General features: G+C 41.2%; 2 long non-coding RNA genes across 2 annotated transcripts; one reads left to right on the forward strand and one right to left on the reverse strand.

The window, feature by feature from the left end:
• Positions 1-6,318: 6,318 nt before the first annotated feature.
• Positions 6,319-10,808, forward strand: LOC120438984. The gene is made up of 5 exons (XR_005612304.1): positions 6,319-6,359; positions 6,446-6,619; positions 6,769-6,862; positions 9,280-9,364; positions 9,589-10,808. It is a non-coding gene; the product is annotated as an uncharacterized LOC120438984 (long non-coding RNA).
• A 2,722-nt stretch (positions 10,809-13,530) lies between these two features.
• Positions 13,531-14,194, reverse strand: LOC116316527. Its single transcript, XR_004199162.2, has 3 exons — positions 14,161-14,194; positions 13,880-14,074; positions 13,531-13,719 (listed from the first exon to the last, which is right to left on the reverse strand). It is a non-coding gene; the product is annotated as an uncharacterized LOC116316527 (long non-coding RNA).
• Between the last annotated feature and the right edge of the window lie 8,386 nt (positions 14,195-22,580).

Below are 22,580 nucleotides of genomic sequence, written 5' to 3' on the forward strand. Positions count from 1 at the left end.
CAATCACTAATGCCGGGTGATTTTTACCCAATATAATATGACCAACAAAAAGTACTTGTCATCAAAATATATCAAACACATGACAAATCAGAGTGGTCAGCTTTTACTTTCAACTGTGCCATGTCTAACAAAATGAAAAAAAGTGTCATGGGGGGATGCTAACATAATGCTCCAAAATTACAGAAAAATCTGGAATTCAAGAACAAAAATTCCTAAAAAAAAAAAAAAAAAAAAAAAATGACGCTGGAAAGCTGGTCTTTGGTCCACCCATTCCTGGGACATTTGAGACTTCCCTGGTGAAGGCACAATCTCCTCGACACACTAACAGCTGCAGGAGAGAGAAATCATGTAAATCATGTAAATGCTCGGGTGAAAATCACCCAGCGATAGTGTTCTAGGGTTAAGGCAAATTATAAGTCAAGTCAAATCGTGTAGCTTTATTGTCATTTTAGCCATGTGCTGTGGTACAGTACACAGTGAGGCCAGACAATGTTACTCCATAACCATGGTGCTACATATGACATTTAACAGACAATCAACACAGCGCTATATAAAGTGCAAAACTGTTTCACAGTCTGGCAGTGAGGGCCTGAATGCTCCGGTACCTCTTGCAATAAGGCAGCAGTGTGAAGAGTGTGTGATGGGTGCGTGGGGTCCTCCACAATGCTGGGGGCTTTGCAGATGCACCAGGCGCAATAGGTGTCTGTGATGGAGGGAAGACATTCTCCAGTGATCTTCTCAGCTGTTCTCACTATCCGCTGTAGTGCATTGCGATCTGATACAGTGCAGTTACAGCTGCTCTTGTCAAGTCACTGAAGGCGGAAAAAAAGGATTTAACAAATCAAAGCCAAACTCTGCAAAGCGACCAAGAGAACCGGACCTCAAAGCTCTCAAAGCAGCAAATTAACCCCCACAATGAACTAGCAGTTGAGATGGAACAACAAGACTCTAAGAAAAAGAAAACTGTGGTGCTTCTAAGGAGCAGCTTTTACAGTAACCAGTCAGAAAACACCACAAAGCTCCATGCTAACAATTTATGTTCAGAAAACATTCTCTCTCCCCCAACTGGTCAAAACTTTGAGCTTGGTTCTGAAAGAGGTTTCTTCCTTTTAAAAGGCAGTTCTTCCTTCCCACTTCAACTGAGTGTTGTGAGATTGTTGTGGTTTCTGTTGTGTTATTGTAGAGTTTTCAGCTCATCTTTTTATCACCAAAAATTTCTTAGTGAGGTTTAGTCAGTGAAACTGACTGAGAATCTCCTCTGTCTTGGCTGAGAATTTCAGGAGGTTGTCAAAGATGGTTCCCAGGTATTTGTACTCCTCATCTACCTCCACTGGCTTCCCGTGGATGGTGGTGGTGACTGAAGCAGCCAGATCCCTCTGCCTACTGGAGAAGGTCATCACCATCTCTTTGGTTTTGCTCACGTTCAGTTCAAGTTTGGAGCTGTCACACCACTCTACAAACTCCTGCAGAGCGGACCTGTGGTGTTGTGAGGGGCCTGACAGCAGTGACAGGAGAACTGCGTCGTCAGCATATTTAACCAGGTGAAAGTTGGACTGTGTGGATCTGCAGTCATCGGTGTAGAGGATGAAGAGCAGGGGGGAGAGAACACAGCCCTGGCGGGAGCCCGTGGTAGTGGAACGGAGACCAGAAAGAGAGTTGTTCACCCGAACTTTCTGAGTCTTGTTGGTCAAAAAGTCCAATATCCACAGGATTAGCTGATTATCCAGGTGAAATCGGGAGGAACGTTTAGTGGCCAGGATATGAGGCTGCAGAGTGTTGAATGCTGATGAGAAATCAGCAAACAGAAGTCTGGCGGAGGAGTCAGGGAGCTCCAGATGTTTGTGGATGGAGTCCAAGATGAAGATTTTTGCATCATTAACACCTCTGCGTGCACGGTAAGCAAACTGGAGTGGGTCCATCAGGGGGTCAGTTGATCTTACAATGTGTTGTTTTATGATCTTCTCCATGGTCTTCATCACCAGGGAGGTGAGGGCCACAGGACGAAGATCATTCAGAGACTTTGGGTTGTTTCTTTTGGGGATGTGGATGACTGTGGAGTGTTTCCACAGCTGGGAGTGTGTGACTGTCAATTGAGTGTTGAAATAGAGTCCAGAACACACCTAGTTGCCCCTGCACAGTGCCTCAGAACTCAACTGCTGATGTTGTCAGGGCCAGGTGAGCTCCTCTCCCTGGTCCTCCTGAGGGTGCTCACCATGTCCTCAGTGCTGAAGGTGAGTGCAGAGCTGCCAGGTTTGAGTGAGGATCTGGACTCCTCAAGATGGGTGATGTTATCCGTCTCAAACCTGGTGTAGAAAGCGTTGAGATCATCAGGGAGGGAGGAGGGGTTGCTGCCCTCCACCTGGATGGTTCTGGGGGTGGTGACAGCAGTATTCACGGAGGCCATGGTTTTGAGGGCCTGCCAGGCTGAGCAGAGGTCCCCTGTGGTGAATTTTTTTCAACTGTGTTTTTATACTCCAGTTTAGCAGTTTTTATGGCCCTCTTGACCTCCCTGTTGACCTCCTTTTTATCCAGTGCAGAGCCGGTGAAGAAAATCCTCTTTTTTACATTAAGGATTTCCTTGAGCTCTTTGGTGATCCAGGGTTTGTTGTTGGGGTAGATGGAGACTGTTTTTGAGGGGATAATGTTGTCGACACAGAAGGAGATGTATGATGTCATTGTGTTGACTTGTTTGTCAGTGTCATCAGAGGGAGAAAGAAGGCTGTCCCAGTCAGTGGCTTCGAAACATCCTTGTAGGGTGAGGATACTTTCTTCTGTCCACTGCTTGAAGTTTTTGGTGGCCTTTTTAATCCTCTTGGTGACTGGGGTGTAAGCAGGGGCCAGCAGGATGGTGTAGTGGTCTGCTGAGCCGAGAGGGGGGAGGGGGAGGGCTTTAAATGCATCTGGTACAGAGCCATAGCATTTATCCAGAGTCTTCCCCTGACGTGTGCTGCATGAAACATACTGTTGGTATCCTTTGAGCGACTTGTCAGGGGAACAGTGGTTGAAATCACCCAGGATGAACTTGGGAGAGTCTGGTGATAATTGCTCCAGTTTGAACAGAGTGTTGGTGATGTACCCTCTGGCTGCATCAGCTCTGGGGTGGATGTAAACCAGGATGATGAAAAGTTGTTGGAATTCTTTTGGGAGGTAATAGGGGCGCAGGGAAACAGCCAGGAGCTCGATGTCTGTAGTGCACAGCTTCTCCCTCACAGTGACTGTAGAGCACCAGCTGTTGTTTACATACAGACACACGCCGCCGCCATGTTGCTTCCCGGTACGTTCGCGGTCTCTGTCCAGACGAAGAGGTGGTGAAAAGCCATCAATGTGCAGAGCGCTGTCGTCGTTGCTGTTGTTTAACCACGATTCCGTGAATGCCAGAACGGAGGCAGTTCTGTACTCATGCAGGTGGCTGACGCAGGCTTGCAGCTCGTCCAGCTTGGAGCGGAGAGACCGCACATTAGCAAGGATAATGGACGGGAGCGCTCGTTGTTTGTGCGTCTGTGCGAGTGTGTAACATAAGTCTTCTTCTTCTTCTTGTTAATAAAACCTGTACAGTAAAAAAAACAAACTATATTTTAAACCATTTTTGAAAAATGTCTATAAATGTGTAGAGCTGCAACCATAGAGCATAGACGGATGAAACACATGGGCTTGAAAGGAGAAGCTAAAGCTAATGTTAAACCTGCATTTATTTAATGGCCAGTAGGGGGTGACTCTCTTCTTTTACAGGTGATTACAGTGAAAGAACAGAGCCACTGCAGTTCATCAAACACATGCATCCTTTAATCTTTCCATTTTTGGTTGTGGACAAAGATTGGATCTAAAGCCACTTGATTAGGTTTAGCCACTGATAACTACTCTTTAGGTTCAGGTAGGAACATCCTTCCTTTGGCCCTGATGTCAGAGGATATGATTGAAACCATTATGAGCACTCAGACAGCAGCCTTGGTATAACATGTAGCACATTACTGCATCAGTGGTTTGGTTCCTCATTCTTAGCTTTCAATATAAAGATTTTATCAACACGTTGCTGGCTTCCAAAAAGAACAAAAAAATAAAAATTAAAAATAAAAAGAAGTTTGTTAATAGTTAAATTTGTTTTGGATAACTGTATAAGTTGTATCTTTCCATGAAGAATAGTCAGTCCTTCCACCATCACTATGATTCGAACCAATAGAAAAGCTGGTGCTCAGAGGAAGAGGGCGGGCTTTACTTGGTGTCAGTAAGAGAAATGAAAAAAAGCTGAAATGAGTGAGAAGGACGATGAAGGAAACATCTGTGCTGTGTCTGCTCTGTAAGTAGAATCTCTGTGTTTGTTTGAATTCTTGTACTTTGACTGTCTGCTCTCCTGATAACTGATGATGGAGGAGAAGACATGAAAAACAAATCAGGCTGAATTCAAGTTCAAAACACCACGAGGACCAACTGCAGGTCTGAACTGACTCTTTATCTTTGCTCAGGAGTCGAGGAAACACAGCAGGCAGTGAAAAGATCAAATCATTCACTCATTATATCAGCACAGCTGCACAGTGGACACATGAGTTTAAACAGTCAATATGATTGGGGAGAATGAATGAGGAAGAACAGACCAAATTGTGTCAGTTACAATTATAGCGTAAAATTCCTGGTGAAATTTGTTAATAAAAACAGAATTCAAATATTTGTAAATGATACAGGTGTCACAGAGGTGCAGTGGTTAGTGTCTGTGTAGGTTTTGTCCCACACTCCAAAGACAAGTTTGGTTAACCAGTGTTTCTGAATTGGCTGTAGGTGTGAATGACCGACTGTGATGGATGACCTGTAGTATGACAGCTGTAATAATCTCCAGCTCTTCCTCAACCTATCATGGTTCTGGTCATTTTGATCTGGTATTTTGAGTTTCGTGTGTTGATGTCATTTTGTATTATGGTTTTGTTATTTAAGTTTCATCTGATAATCCTGAGTTTATTCTATGTTATCTTTTTGTACATTTAGGCTCCATATGTATGATCTTTGACCTCTGTGCTTCTCCCTCTGTGTTTGTTTTTATGAGAAGTGATGTTGGTATTTTGTCCCCTTGCCTGTCCCCGGGTCATGTTGTGAGTTTGTCTTAGTGTCCAGCAAAAAAAGCTGAGTTTTGAGTTTATTTTTGCCTCTGTGAGTCTGCGTTTTGGTCCTCTCCTGCCTGCTTTACACAGCCAGCATATGACACAACCCCAAGTTGGACAAGTTATTAAGAAGATAGAGATGAGATTTTCAATCTGTTGTTTTTAGGTGTAATGTTAAACTTACAGATACTTATAAAGTGTTTGTGGTCTTACTTAAAGTGTTTTCGACTGTGAGTCCAACTTTTTACCAAACATAAAACATTTATTTTAATCCTATACACTTAAAGAGCTTTATGTATTTCACATGTATGGCCTGCTCAGAATAATGGTGTGAGGAAGCCAAATCAAAGATCAAAGATTTTATTGTTGTCAGGAAGAAGCAGTGCTAACCATTGCCCAACCCTGTTGTTGCAATGAAACTGAAAATGAGCAGATAAATCACAGAGAAACGAGTTTGTCAGCTGTTTGTGTGGAGTTGTTCTTTATCTTCACCTCAAATCAACCTGAGTGTCATTTCTCTTTAGTTCTGATCTCACTGCTGAGCTGCACAACAAACCAAGGTCAGTAACCTTCTTCTGTCACAGTTTGAACCTGATAAATGCTCACTGATATGACCTGATTGGGTTCATGTTTCAGAATGTAAAGTCTAACAGATCATCCGTTTTTCATTGTAACCCTCACAGCTCGTCTGACTGTGAGTCCCAGCAGCTCTCAGTTCTTTAAAGGAGATTTTGTGTCTCTGAGCTGTGAGGAGGACGACAGCTCTGCTGGATGGACTCTGAGGAGAAACACAAGCAAACAACAGAGGACTCAGTGTGGAGATGGGTGGGGAACATCAGTTAACTCTTCCTGTGACATGAGCTATATTGTCGAACGAGACACTGGAGTTTACTGGTGTGAGTCCAGAGAGGGTTCCATCAGTAACATGGTTAACCTGACAGTCACTGGTAAGCTGAGTGTGTGGAGTTAGTGTTGATGAAGCTGTGTGTAAATGGATGAAATGCTGTAGTTTGTCTCTGTGTTGAGGTGGATCAGTGATCCTGCAGAGTCCTGTCCTCCCTGTGATGGAGGGAGATGATGTCACTCTGCTCTGTAAAACAAAGACCACTCCCTCCAACCTCCCAGCTGCTTTCTATAAAGATGGCTCCCTCATCAGGAAGCCGCCTACAGGTCACATGACCATCCAGCATGTTTCCAGGTCTGATGAAGGCCTCTACAAGTGTGACATCAGCGGTCATGGAGAGTCTCCATCCAGCTGGATCACTGTCACAGGTGACACACTCACCTGTCTGTGTTTCTGCAGCTTTCAACATTCACAATGTGACGACAACTTAATGACTGTGTTTGCTTTATTTTAGACAAACACACCACCACACCTCCACGTACATCCTCTGCTCCTAGCTCAACCTCCATCAATCTTTCTCCATCACGCTTTCATCCTGTAATTCTTGTGTTGTCATCAATCTGTGTTGTGGTTCTACTGGTGTTACTGGTTCTGCTGGTGAGACGATGTGTTCACAGGAAACCTGAAGGTGAGACTCAGACTTCCTGATCTTTCATGTTTGAGTTTGTTTAGTAGAATAAAGTTCACATTCATTATGATCACAGTAACAACTTTTATTAAATTTAATTTCTGTTTAGATATTTAATTTATATTGTTGTTCATTTTGTATCATTTCAGCAGATCAAGAAGAAGTTGGAGAAGATGACATCATCACTCATGTCATGTACAACACTGTCAAGATAACAACAACAGCCAATCTGATGAAGCAGAGGTAATATTTGAGTTTACATATTTCCTTCAAGCCATTTTTAATGTAGTAAAGATATTTGTTTGTGTTTTGTTTGTTTTTTTATCACTAAAGCGAGCTAAATCTGTTAGTCTTTGGGGGCTGACTCACTATTGATGCTTCAAGAGGACATTAGAGGAACTGCATCTGCTTATTTTTGAGATTTGTATCTCTTTACTTCAGTTTGATCTGCCATAAATATAATTTCAGCAGAAATTATATTTAACTTACTGTTGAATTGCCACTAAATAAATAAATCTCAATGGAAGCTGTGTAACACACTACTTCACACAGATGAGGGACGTGATTTCCAAAAACATAGTGAGTGAGAGAGAGTTGCTTCTAGAAGGACTTCAGTGCAGTTTCCCAGTTTGGAAGTGAGGCCATACAACAAAATGTGACAGTCTTTATTATGAAGATGTTTTCTTTGTCATTTTCTTCTTCGTGTATCTTAAACTGAATTTAATATGAGGGCAGAATCAGATGTAAGTTTTTGAAGCCTGATCTTGACTTTAATTATATGATTTTACTATAGAGCATGTGAGGGATGATCAGAAGTATATAGTGATGTATAGTAAATGTAGATTCTAGGAAAGTAAACGGACATTTTCCTGATTCAGTGTTATCAAAACTGGAAACTGTGGGTAAGATGAAATGAAGCGCGACATCCGCTGGTTTCTTCTTTCTGGCTGAAAGTGGGCGATAAATAAACAAGAAAGACGATCAGCTGATCATTGATCAGTTTCATGATTGAAGTAGAAACAGGAGAGAGAGGGGAGAGAATGAGAGAAGAAGAGGCAGCTGTGCAGCTTCAGCTTTGTGTCTTTTTCATTGTAGCTGAAGTCCGGGACAAACTGTGTTCCTTTTCACCTCAATACGAAACGCGTAATATTTTCTCTGAATACGAAACGATTCTGTTTTTTACGGGACGGTTGGCAACTCTACTAACTACCCTTATGAACAAAATAAAGTTCAACATCAGTAACATAGCACCCACCCAGCTGTATAGAAACTCCGTCATGCTAGCTAGCACGCAGTAGGAAAAAGTCAGCATAACGAAAATAAAATCCACCTAAACTTGGTTTATATCTGACCCAGATAGACTGCAGGTCATAACTTCTAACCTAAAGTTCAGTTCACACTCGGACCGGCGGCCGCCTCGGGTCTCTCCTCTTGCCTCCCCTTTCCCTCATCCACCTGCTGGCCTCCACCACTTGCTAATGTTACTGAATCTGTGGAAGCTCTGCGATAGCCACCACACGAAGTAACGAATAACGAGCCTATCTAAATCCCAGTAATGATTAACGCGTTCCTGGTTTTGGCATAATAACTAGTTACCGTGCTCGTTACCACAATAATAACGTAGTTACTGTAACGCGTTACTTAATAACGCTTTAGTCCCTACACTGTAGTTTGGACATAGTTTTCCTCTTCAAATGCCTCAGACAAAGTTTAGTGTGAAGGTAGAATCAGAACAGTCTTCATGAGGCTAAATGTAAATCCAATAAGATGGATTATGAGGACATTATCGATCATGTGAGGAATGATCAGAAATGTGGACTGTTATAACACTAAAACATTTTCCTGACTTGGTCTAATCAAAACATGAAATAGCAATATTTAAGTTTGCACTTTAGTTTCACATGTGTTTCCTTTAGTCATGTGTCTTCAACTCTGTACTTACTGAGTGTTGTTCACTGTGAGCTGGACTGTGTGTTTGTGGTCTGTGGTTAACTGAAGCTAACAGCTCTGCAGTCGTCCAGCATCCTGTTTCTGATAGAAAGAAAACGCTTCAGCTGCAGGTGTTTCAACACAGAGCTGTTCATTTTAAACACAGGAAGGAACATGGCGACATCATCTGGAAAAGCATTTCAATAAACTCTCAACATAGACCATCAATTTATTCAAATTTAATGACAAATTACATCAAGAAATAATTCCGTTGTTATTTACAGATTCTCTTTAAATTTACCCATTTGGTTTTTTAATATTTAATTGACTCCAGTATTTTAAATCCAGTAATGTCAGTCTCTATACTGAAAATCTAAAACTACCCATAAAAAGGTAATAAATTAGTAGTTTCTGTGACATGCTGACACACATTCATCCTGTTGATCATGTTAGTTTGACTGTAGTCTGAAGCTGATGAGACCCACTGCAGTGTGTGGTGGTTTGGCTAAAGATAGTTTGTCTTTTGCTCTGTGGTGAATAATTTGTGGTGTTACATCATCCCCTTATTTACAGAAACCCCCCAGTTTGTGGTAAACCTATACTTCACAGCAGGTGTTAAGATGAGAAAACTGTGAACAGCTGCTGCGGCTTGTTAACATTATTACTTAATGTCTTTTTAATGCTCAAAAATATCGTCTCCTGAGTTAATTTCAATACGTTTTTTTCTACAGAGGAGGATTCATCTGCAGTTGACTCCACAGTGAGAACTGAAGACGTCAGTTATGGACAAACAGCCATCAGAACAAGGAGGCCCAGGTACAGCTGCTCTTTATCTTTGACTGTAAACAGAGACAAGCTAGCTGCTCACCCTGATTACTGCCATCATGCTAAGCTAAGCTAACCAAACTACTTCATCACTGTAGCTCAGAGCTCACTGGGACTGTGTGTGATGCAGAGAGGTGGAGATTGGAGGTCTTGATTGAACTACAAAGTTTGTAATCATGTTTCCTGTTGTTTGAACTGTGTGTGTTTGTGTTCAGACTTTAAACCAGAGCCAGACGTTGTCTACTCTTCACTGAAGTAGTCCACCAGTCCAACCACTGACATCCAGCTGCTGGTCTCTAACTGGTCCCTCAGACAAGAGGACATCCACACGGTCAAAAATATTTTTGTTTGTTTGCTTTTTTTTTCAATAATTTGAACTAAATAAAGAAGATGTTATATTTAAGTTTCAAGGTGGAATTTATCTGTGAATAAAATACAAATAGTTTCAATGTTTTATTTAATGACCTCAGTAACTTTAATAATTTTCTTCTTTTTTATGTTTCCTGGATCTTCCTGGATCCTCTCAGCAGGATTCATAAAGCTTTTCTCATGTGGTTCTGTGGGTTTCACTGAAGTGTCAGATGGAAAATTTGACTTGCTTGCATTTGGTTGTGGCTAACCTAGATTTTGATCGTGATCGTGAAGTGTACCAGCAACATGATCACCTAATATTCACTTTAAGCAGGTGTAAGCACAAGCTGTGAACTGCTGTCTGAGTGTGGAGCAAGAAAAAACGGTGGGAATGTTACATAATAAGCCAATCCTGACCAAATTAATATGAAGAAGATTGTTTCCACATGTACCAGCTGAATAACAGCTGGGATCAACATCTGAGGATTTCCTCTCTAAAACAGGGACACAGTCACACACAGAGGCTGATATTTACAACAGTACAGCTTCACAGTCACCGCTGTACTAAAACTCTGCCCAAACTTCCTTCTAGGCTCCTTTCACATTAAAGGCACATTCTTAAATGCGTTTTAGATAGTATAGTATATAGTGCGTTTTAGAATTAAATTCAAAATTTTACTTTTGACATATAAAGTGCTAAATAAATAACTTAGAAAGCGCTAAGGCACCAGACTATTTGTCTGACCTTTTGCAGCGTTATACGCCCTCTAGAGCCCTTCGATCAAGCGATCATCTACTCCTCACCTTACATAAGTCTAGGATGGTTCATAGAGGAGATCGGGCATTTGCAGTTGTGGCACCAAAAATGTGGAATGATCTACCTCTCCACATTAGAAAGGCCCCAACTGTTACTCTTTTTAAATCGCATCTTAAAACACATTTTTTTTTAACTTTGGCTTTTGAAACTGTATGAGAGTTACCAATTCTTTTATCCTAATTCTCTTTTAATTTTCTTACCTGTTGTTGTTGTTAATGTCATTGTTTAATTGTTATTTTGTACAGCACTTTGGTCAACTCCCTGTTGTTATTAAATGTGCTATATAAATAAATAAATAAATGAATAAATTTGAGTAGGAAGTGCTCTATCAGTGAATAGTGAACTATTCCAGGAGGTGAATTTAAATATAAAATAAAAGAAACTTTCCTATTCATCTATCAGTCGGACCTAAAGACTTTTTAAATCTCAATTCCTTGATTTATATTTAAAGCTTGCTTCCATCTAGGGGCAATACTCATGTATTACAGCACATCTGGAAAAGAAAGTTCAAAATTCATCCATCCATCTTCTTCGGCTTTTCTGGGGTCGGGTCACGGGGGCAGCAGCCTAGGAGAGAAGCTCTACTCGACCACCTCCTCCAGCTTGTCGTTTCAAGGTCAGCCAAGAGATTTAATCTCTCCCGCGTGGCCTGGGTCTGCCCTGGGGCCTCCTGGTGGAACATGGCCAGAACATCTCACCCAGGAGGCGCCAATTAGGTATCATGGTCAGATACCTGAACCACGTAAACTTATATGGCGTTATTTTTGTGCCACTATTCTGAGCACACGTAAAAAAAATTGAGCGCACATAAAAACAATTTGCATGTCCAAGTGTTGCATTTTGAGGAGAAATTTATTTTGAGCGAAGAAAAGCTAAATTTGAGTGAAGAAAATTCATTGCTGCGTGCAAAACTGTATTTCACTGTTTGCTATTATCCATACACACACACAATAGCAGGCCCTCTCGCAATGTGTTGCTTGATCTCTCTACATTTCTGCCCGTGCATGCTCAACTCTTTCTGTACACCGTTATATTTGTGCCACAAAACCAGCCAATCACAGACTTGGATGCAAAAATATCTGATTGGCTGTTTTGGTCTCCAATCAGCTCGAAATGACGAAATGCAATATCCCAGAATGCATTTCGTCCAAAACTCAAACGAGGCAGTGGTGGAGGAACACAGAGTGGCGGAGTTTGAAATATTAATCTTTCTGGGTCACAAAATAAACTTTTAAGATATTTTCATGTGAGAATGGTGCTGTGTAAACTTCAAATATCTGCTCGATTCATCAAGACATCACATATTTGCATAAGTGCTCTAATGTTTTCGGAAATGCCTGTTACCCACCAGCTGACCGGGTGGTCACTCGGGTTAAACATAATGTATAAGGCTGAACTGACAAAAAAACTGCACGACCAGGTATTATAGGAAAAACCATAAAGCCTTTGAACTAAAACCAACGCTGTTGTGACAGTGATGTACACTGTCTTGTTGGTATATATGTATGATTTGTATCACCTTCATGTTTTCAAACCGATATCATGACCAGCAGCTTTTACAGCTGTGGCTCCAGCAAACATCAGCTGATACTAGAAATTAATATTAAATAAATTCTAACAACAGCTGATCAAGCTTGAACGTGCTGCTGTTGTTTAGCACAACATCCACTGGTTTCCTGTTTCTAGCGCAAAGTGGGCGATAAACAAACAAGACAGAAAAGCCGATCAGCTGATCATTGATCAGTTTCATGATTGAAGTAGCAACAGGAGAGAGAGGGGAGAGAATGAGAGAAGAAGAGGCAGCTGTGCAGCAAAGACAGAATAACTCCAGCTTTGTGTCTTTTTTTTTTCATTCTAGCTGAAGTACAGGACCAATCGCGTTCCTTTTCCCCTCAATACGGATGTATTGTAATTGGTCCATCCCAGAGTTGATCATGACCAACTGGCTAATCCACCACCTTTCATTGTTTATACCATTACAAAAACAAACAAGCAAACATAAAAATGAAAAATCATCATCGGCCCACCGGGCATGGTGTTCCAGATTAACTGGATTTGGTCGAACAGATATGTGGCAGACTTGCGTTTCAGGAGCTGCTACCGACAAACCAGCAAAAAAATTAAAAAACGCCAAATGTGTCATCTGTGACACTTGTGAGGTTATCTCAAACACACTCCATCAGTCTTGATGCTTTCGAACAACAAAATGTTTAAAAATGCCACAAGTTTACCTGGTGATATTCTCATGCACAACGCGATCGTGAAAACAGCAAACAATTAACACCAAGCCGATGTTGTTCACAGGACAGCAAGAGTAAACGATAGGGAGAATCTTGTCGTCGTTATCGTTTTATTTCTCCGGTTTCAGCGTTTTTGCTTCACAACTAAAGCGTGCAGTTTACTTTGTGTGCACTAACATGGACTCGAGTCAACCAGCGCCACCTGTGGCCAAGTACCACAGCCTACAGCCAGATCAACTTGTGACACACATCTGCACCACGTTTGAATTCGTTTCATGCACAATACATTTGTACCTTTCAATTGTGTCTGTTTGTGCGTCATGCAAATAAACCCTTGAAATGAATGAAATTATATCATGATTTTATTTTCGGCCTACATTTGTAAAAACAAAAAGTGCCAAATTATATACACAAAGTCATAAGAATCACCACCCCTGTTCATCATGATTTTAATATTTTTGCCCATAAGAAAAACATCTTGAACAAATATGACACACTAATATTTCACTAGTGTTGTAACATCACATGTTACAACACTAGTTGTAACGTGATGTTACAACACTAGTTGTGTAGTCACAACTAGTGTTGTAACATCACGTTACTAGTTTTGTTTTTCAGTGGGTAGGGGGGGTTATAAAAAGCCGTGTATAAGGGAAAGTGTTTTGGGTTAAAGCTAAACCGACTCAGAGTTATTCCTCAATCTTTAACAAACGTGAAAGTGGACAATAGATATTATACAAGGAATCTTTAAGGAATTTTAATTGTCTTTAATACATTAGTTTAAGCTCGGTGAGTTCTGTTTTGTATTTCCTCTGAATATCAACATGAACCCTCAGCACACATCACATTAAAAATTATCTCTGCTTCTTCTCATTGACTGTTGTTGACTTCAACTTTTTCTGTCACTGTATGTGATGTCATCATCTCCAACTCCTCCCCTGTCAGACAAAAAGAACCAGAATGAACAGGAAAATAATTCACTGTTTCATAATCATACTGTGAGAATGTGTTTAAAGGATTTATGAATATCACATTAAAATAATTCACATAATTTCATTCTGAGAAACAAAACCTTAAAGAGACACTGCTCAGTCTCACTTTCAGATTTCCTTTGAACTTGCCGTCTCACCAGCAGAACCAGTAACACCAGTAGAACCACAACACAGACTGATTTAAGAAATGACACAGTGAGAACAAGAGAGAAGAGTGATGGAGAGACACAGGTAGAACCAGGAGGAGGTGTGGATGTAGGTGAAGGTGTGGATGTAGGTGGAGGTGTGGTGGTGTGTACCCCTAAAATAAAGCAAACACAGTCATTAAGTTGTCGTCACATTGTGAATGTTGAAAGCTGCAGAAACACAGACAGGTGAGTGTGTCACCTGTGACAGTGATCCAGCTGGATGGAGACTCTCCATGACCGCTGATGTCACACTTGTAGAGGCCTTCATCAGACCTGGAAACATGCTGGATGGTCATGTGACCTGTAGGCTGCTTCCTGATGAGGGAGCCATCTTTATAGAAAGCAGCTGGGAGGTTGGAGGGAGTGGTCTTTGTTTTACAGAGCAGAGTGACGTCATCTCCCTCCATCACAGGGAGGACAGGACTCTGCAGGATCACTGATCCACCTCAACACAGAGACAAACTACAGCATTTCATCCATTTACACACAGCTTCATCAACACTAACTCCACACACTCAGCTTACCAGTGACTGTCAGGTTAACCATGTTACTGATGGGACCCTCTCTGGACTCACACCAGTAAACTCCACTGTCCAAATGGAATGCAACAATGTCACAAGTGGAACCAACTGGTTTTCCCCACCCATCTCCACACTGAGTCCTCTGTTCTCTTCTTGTGTTTCTCCTCAGAGTCCATCCAGCAGAGCTGTCGTCCTCCTCACAGCTCAGAGACACAGAGTCATATTCAAAGAATTGAGAGCTGCTGGGACTCACAGTCAGACGAGCTGTGAGGGTTACAATGAAAAACTGATGATCTGTTAGACTTTCCATTGTGAAACATGAACACAAACAGGTCATATCATTGAGCATTTATCAGGTTTAAACTGTGACAGAAGAAGGTTACTGACCTTGGTTTGTTGTGCAGCTCAGCAGTGAGATCAGAACTAAAGAGGAAAGGTTGGTTTTAGTTTTCACAAAAAAATCAATATTTCATCAGTCAGTCAAGTGATGAGTCATATTTTCTTCTGTACTGTTGTGTCCGATAAAGAGAAGAGATTCTGTGGTGTCAGTGTTGATTAAAATGTTCCTTTAAAGTCTAATTAATGCTTCATGTCAAAATGTGAAACTTGTCAAATGTCATGACTGCAGTCAGACATGAATCACATCCATAGACCCAAAAAACAGAACACTGATAGGAATTAACTCAACATAAAACACTATTTTCGAGATCAGACAAAGTCTTTAAATTAATGTACTTTTATAACAATGTGTCAGAGATCAGTCATTGTAGTCTAACATCTACCTTTGTGGTACAGATTATTTTTAGATTTTTATGTTTTGTTAATGAATGCTGCTTATGTTGTATGTAGACATTTTAATTTTTCTGCTCCTGAGCAGAAAGAAGCAGTCTTGATCTTCATCTGAGGATGGAGGAATTTTTGTATTATCGTTAAATAGGCAAGATTTTTACTTTTTCGAGCTATAGACCTTTTGTATGCATTGAGTAAAAGACATCACAAGTAATAGTAAATGTATGTCCACAGTACAGTTCTGTTTCTAAAATCACTAAATTCAGTTTTTCACAACCTTTTTTTGTGTAAGATGCTCAAACTTCCTCTTCACAGCTTAAATGTGTCTTCTTTGTGTTTTAAACTTGCTTTAAATTCTGTTTCACTTCTTGTTTATGTCATTTTCTTTCATCTGTCATCAATCAACAATCACAAAATCTGTGAAAATAAACTTTAGGCAACCTTAAGAGGTCTTTACTTACTCAGCAGACATTGCAGAGATGTTTCCTTCATCGTTCCTCTCAGTCATGTGATGTCTTCTTCATTTACGGAAAATGAATCCCCGCCCTCTTGCTCTGTGCACTCCTGCTTTTTCTTTTAAGCTTTTTTTCTTGTTTTTTTTTTTTTAATCTTGAAACTACCTGTGCAAACACATTTTCATAACAAAACCTATGTTTTAAAATCAAATGATCTCTAGCAGTCATGCACGAAAGGAGATGTGAATAACGTGTTCTTCAGGATGTATGGAAACGTGGATATTCTCAGCTCTGTTTTAGTCACTCTGTGTCAAATGAAACATGAAACAACATGGGCAGCTTTCTTCGGGACATTTTGAAGAAAATCTCCTGGTGACACTACGATTGGAGGGGGGACTCCCAGCAGCTGGAAACCACCAGAAAGCTGGAAGCAGCAATTCTAAGGCTACGTTCACACTGCAGGTCTTAATGCTCAATTCCGATTTTTTGATCAAATCCGATTTTTTTGTCTGCTTGTTCACACTACACATAAAATGCGACATCAAACGCTCTCCAGTGTGAACGCTCAAAGCGGCCCGCATGCGCAAAAGAAGATGTCACACACAACGTGCTCTGTTTAGACCCAGAGCAAACAATATTGTTTGACTGATTGCCCTTAATATAAAGACTTCGGACTTTATGTTTCCAGATTTTTGCTTTAAGTTATTTTGTTATTTACATAATAATGTAGATGACCTAATAATGATCCTTTTTGCTGTTTTAGAGGAGCGGTGCTTCAAAGGATAGTTGCAGATTTCTGTCAGAATCTGCAGAAAATACAGTAAAAATAAAATGTTCACATTTCTCCAACGTTGTCTTCCCAACAGTTTCACCGGATGGTAGGAAATCGTTCGCGATGTCCTATCGGGCGCTTCTCCGGCGCTGATAATTGCCGTCTGTCTTGTGTCAGTGACGTAAAAGACGGATTTAATGCGACTTGACCGTTCACACAGCAGTCGCTTTCTAAAACATCGGATACGTATCGGATTCAGTACCACATACGAAAGTGACCCAGATCGGATTTGAAAATATCGGATTTGTGCCGTTCACACTGTCATACCAAGATCGGATACGGGTCGCATAGGGGCGAAAAAATCGGATTTGATGCGCTTTCGCCTGCAGTGTGAACGTAGCCTTAGTGACCGTATCTATAGGCTTCTCACTGAATTTGAGTGTGGTACTTTCATAGTTTACCCAAGTCCATGATTACTGCAAAGTGGAAGTAGAGGAGCCACAGCAACAAAGACCACATAAAGTTTCACAGTAGGTTTGCCAAACACTGACGCAAATAGTGTGTGAAAGTTGCCAGGTGCTGTTAGAACAAGGAAACCAAGCCTTTCTCAACAATGGTACTGTTCTGCATCCAAGTACCAAACTCAAATCTGATATATTGCAGTTTTTTTTTAATCAGAAATGGCTGAATACAAAATGTATCCTTACAGAGCAAAATTTCGATAATGTAGCTGAGGCAGTGATAACAAAGTATCCATGCTTAAAGGAGCAAGGCTCAGTCACCAGCTATTAAGCATGGACAATCAGCCTGAAATACAAAATGGCAAACTAGACTAAGGAACATCGCCTGAAATTTTAGGTTAGGGGAGTATGGTTAAGAAGGGTTTTAATTTAGATAATAATGGTTGAAGCTTATTCGCTTATACTACGTTTTGGAAATATGTATATGTTTGTTATGTGCTCTAATGTTATTGTATGTTTGTTTGTGTGGAGGGTAGTGATGTGCGGATCGAACCTGAAATATCGATTCCTCCGATACCAATCATTTATGTTCTAGAATCGATTCTGACATTAAAATATCGATATTTTAGGAATTTAGGGTAAATTTGTAGTTTATCATTAACAGGAACACAGTGGAAAGAAACTATAACATTCGGATTGTCTACATTCAAAGGAACTACTTCCTCTTCCGCCTTTCATAGTCATGTGCAAAATACGGCTGTATAAATGTTTCGCAGCCCCGTGCGCACTCACAACAATGGCTGAGCGTAATTGTGCGGACGTATTTTACCTCTACAAACAGCTGAGACGTGGTTTGCGATACATGTGGCAAAAAAGTGAGGTGTTGTGGTCATACTTGCCAACCTTGAGCCCTCAGAATTAGGGAGAAATTCAAAAGGGCTGTTGGGGGGGATGGTGATAAATACATTTTACAGTGTTTATTTATCAGATAAATGTCACCGATATTATTGGCCAGTGTTCCAGATTAACTGGCGTCGCAGATTAACTGGCGTTGGTCGAACAGATGTGTGGCAGGACTTTCAGGAGCTGCTACCGACAAACCAGCAAAAAAACCGCCAAATGTGTCATCTGTGACACTTGTGAGGTTATCTCAAACACACTCCGTCAGTCTTGATGCCGTTGAACAACAAAATGTTTAAAAATGTGGCGGGTTTACCTGGTGATATCCTCATGCACGACGCCATCGCGAAAACAGCAAACAACACCAGGCCGGTGTTGTTCACAGGACGGCAAGAGTAAACGATTGGGAGAATCTTGTCGTCGTTATCGTCCCCCTTGCACGTTTTATTTCTCCGATTTCAGCGTTTTTGCTTCACAACTAAAGCGTGCAGTTTACTTTGTGTGCACTAACATGGACTCGAATCAACCAGCGCCACCTCTGGCCAAGTGCCACAGCCTACAGCCAGATTAAATTGTGGCACACACATCTGCACCACATTTGAATTCGTTTCATGCACAATACATTTGTACCTTTCAGTTGTGTCTGTTTGTGTGTTATGCAAATAAACCTTTGAAATGGATGAAATGATATCATCTATTTATTATTAGCCTACATTTGTACAAAATGCCAAATTATATACAGAAAGTCATAAGAATCACCACCCCTGTTCAACATGATTTCAATATTTTTGCCCATAAGAAAAACGTCTTGAACAAATATATGACACACTAATATTTCACCAGTGTTGTAACAACACATGTTGTTAGCATAGACTGCGTGTGTCTTTTCTCTGCAAACGAACATTTTAGAGTTGGTTGTTATATACAGTCTGTATAAGCGTGGTCAATCTAATAAAGATCTGTAAGGAGATGGCATTTACGCTGAATGTACAACAGCTACAAAGTGATTAGTAATAAAAAGTCTCCAAAACTTGCATATGATCTTCAATTTGGAACCCATCTACTGACTACCACATAGCAGCTGGACCAGTCTCCAATGCAGGTCAGTCCACTGCTGCCACTTGTGGCCAAGTGCCACAGCTTACTACTACAGGGTGGGCCATTTATATGGATACACCGTAACAAAATGGGAATGGTTGGTGATATTAAAGTCCTGTTTGTGGCACATTAGTATATGTGAGGGGGCAAACTCCTCAAGATGGGTGGTGACCATGGTGGCCATTTAGAAGTTGGCCATCTGATACAACTTTTGTTTTTTCAATAGGAAGAGGGCCATGTGACACATCAAACTTATTGGTAATGTCACAAGAAAAACAATGGTGTGCTTGGTTTCAACGTAACTTTATTCTTTCATGAGTTATTTACAAGTTTCTCTTTGTTCACAGCCATTGACATGTCGAAGAGGTTAACACGTGAGGAGCGGATCGAAATTGTGTTGATATCTGGTGAACGCAGTAACCGGGTCATTGCAGCAGATTTCAATGCAAGACACCCTACGAGACCACCCATCTCCCATGCTACAGTCAGCAAACTGCTTGCTAAGTTTCGTGAAACTGGTTCAGTGTTGGATTTGCCAAAATGTGGATGCAAGAAAACTGTCACTAATGAAGAAACATCAGTGGCTGTCCTAGCTTCATTCAGCAAGAGCCCACAGCGTAGCACTTGCCGCATGTCACTGGAGAGCGGCATTAGTCGAACATCCCTTCGGCGGACATTAGCTACTCACAAATGGCACCCTTACAAACTCCAGCTACTGCAGCATCTCAATGAGGATGACCCAGATCAGCGCAGAGAATTTGCAGAATGGGCAAAACAAAAATTGGAACAGGACCCTCAGTTCCCGCAGAAGATTTTGTTCAGTGATGAGGCAAACTTTTATGTGAATGGTGAAGTTAACAAACAAAACCACCGCTATTGGTCTGACACTAACCCACATTGGATGGATCCCTCCAAGACTGTTGGAACAACAAAAGTGATGGTTTGGTGTGGTATACTGGGTACAACTATAGTGGGGCCATTCTTCATCAATTGGAACCTCAAGGTGGATATTTGAAATTGCTACATGATGTGTTTCCCTCTTTATGCACTGAAGCTGGCATGTTCCCTCAGTTTTTCCAGCAAGATGGTGCACCACCACATTATGGGTGCCAGGTCCGAGCATTCCTAGGTGAACTGTTTCCTGGAAAGTGGATTGGTCGTCGTGGGCCAGTTGAATGGACCCCAAAGTCTCCCGATCTGACCCCCTTAGACTTTTATCTTTGGGGTCATCTGAAGGCAATTGTCTATGGTGTGAAGATACGAGATGTGCAGCACCTGAAACTATGGATACTGGATGCCTCTGCTGGCATTTCTCCTGCGGTGTTGCTATCAGTGTGTGAAGAGTGGGAGAAGAGGGTTGCATTGACAATCCAACACAATGGGCATCACATTGAACACATTTTATAAGTGGTCAGAAACTTGTAAATAACTCACGAAAGAATAAAGTTAAGTTGAAACCAAGCACACCATTGTTTTTCTTGTTACATTACCAATAAGTTTGATGTGTCACATGTAGGGATGGGTATTGATAAGATTTTCACGATTCCGATTCCATTTTCGATTCTGTTTAACGATTCGATTCTTTATCGATTCTCTTATCGATTCTTTTTAAAAAAGGAGAACACTAGAACTTTGTTTTATATCTTCTCTTTGAACAAGATAGAAATTTAGGAGTAACATGGCCTTACAAACCCAACAGTGAGATCTTAAGAGATCCACAGCCTACGGCTCTTTAATGGGGTGTCACAGGGTCCCCAGGAAAAAAACTGTAAATGTAAAATAATAAAATTAATATTCTTCTGTAGCAATAGCAAAGTATAACATAAATTATTCTGTAGCAATTACACAAGAATATTCAGTAATGCCCCTGCCTAAAATTAAACACATTCACTTACCGAAAATCGGGGGCATCTGCTGTGGCAAATAGATGCAAGCCTTTGACCACAAACTTAGTCACTGCTCGGGGACATTTGTCTATCCTGGCCTGAAAGGAGACGCTAACGGTAGACTGCAGCGAGAACTGCCAGCATCTGAGCCAGACTCTGTCTGTCTCTCTCATCATGGTCACCTAAATGCACAGTAATGGCAGGTTTTGTAATAAGGCAGATCGCGCTAACATAATATGCACTGTTAGTTGATTATTTATCTGCCGCATTAACGGGAGAGGACGTGCAAACGTTACCGCTGCTGCTGGGTTGAGATTCACGAGTCCGGAGCGGAATTAAAAACATGACATTAATTTAAGGTTGTCACGTGTTTTGTGAGCAAATGCTTTTGCATATTCGTAGGGTTTCCTCCCTTAAATGAAATATCTACTTTGCAAGTATTGCAAGTTGCCCTGTTGTCATCCGTTCTCGTAAAGTATAACCAAACTTTTGAGCGTTTGAGCCGCTTAGGTACCATGTTTCCTGCCAGGTAAATGACGCTCCGCAAAATGGTGACGTCATTCGGGGCGACTGGAATCGATAAGGGAATCGTTTGCAAAAATGGCAAACAATTCCAAGGAATTGAAACAGTGGGAACCGGTTCTCAACAAGAACCGGGTTTCGATACCCATCCCTAGTCACATGACCCTCTTCCTATTGAAAAAAACAAAAGTTGTATCCAAGATGGCCGACTTCTAAATGGCCACCATGGTCACCACCCATCTTGAGGAGTTTGCCCCCTCACATATACTAATGTGCCACAAACAGGACTTTAATATCACCAACCATTCCCATTTTATTACGGTGTATCCATATAAATGGCCCACCCTGTAGATTAACTTGTGACACATCTGCACCTGCTGCTATGATCACATTGAGTAGAGGCTGAGTGGCTGCACTTACACCTGGTGCATCCAAATCTACCCACAAACATGTTGAAAGATGCAATGTCAGCAATGTGGATTGTTAACACTAAAAACAATCAGTAAGCAAAGACCACAGGGATCAATTGTTTCTGTTTATTTAGCACCCACAACATTTGTAGTCGCCTTCTGCACAGGGGAAGTCCACACACACTGTGTGGTACCACTTTCCGCAGAAGGTGCATTCAATCTGCAAGAAAAATTAGATTGTCAGAGTCATTCATCTGAAGTCAGGCTGTTGAGTAAAGCAACTAAACATGTTACAGTGTGCAGATACTGCATATTTCTGTGCAACAGTCTTATCTGTGTATCACTTGATGTTTCCATGCGTCCTTTAGGTGCTCTAGTGTCTTTAAAGTGCAAAGGCATGCAGGTTATGTGAACTATAATTTGGTGCATCAAAGTGACATGTCACCCAGTGATGTTGAAGTAACCCAGTCAAGGTGCTTCCATCTGAGGTATTGATTTCGTTATCTTACCCAGTCATTGGTTTCTGCACCTGAGCTTCTCTCACCACAGGCATGACATAGCTGGGAAATGTCATCTAAAAATACATATGGCACAATGACGATATACACAGAAATATTTTAAATGGAGGTCCAAATGCCGTTTCTCGGGTATACCTGAGTTTTGGATCAGAGAGAGTACTATGTCCAGTCTGAGCCTTTCAACCCCCTCCTCGTCAACAGGGTAGAGTATATTGGTCCCCGAAAGAATTTGTTCTGCAAGCTGAACATTTTCTACTCATTAGAATCTGTTCATTCAGGTACAATAC

Source organism: Oreochromis aureus, linkage group 3, assembly GCF_013358895.1.
Source record: "Oreochromis aureus strain Israel breed Guangdong linkage group 3, ZZ_aureus, whole genome shotgun sequence".
In the NCBI taxonomy this organism is placed as follows: Eukaryota; Metazoa; Chordata; class Actinopteri; order Cichliformes; family Cichlidae; genus Oreochromis; species Oreochromis aureus.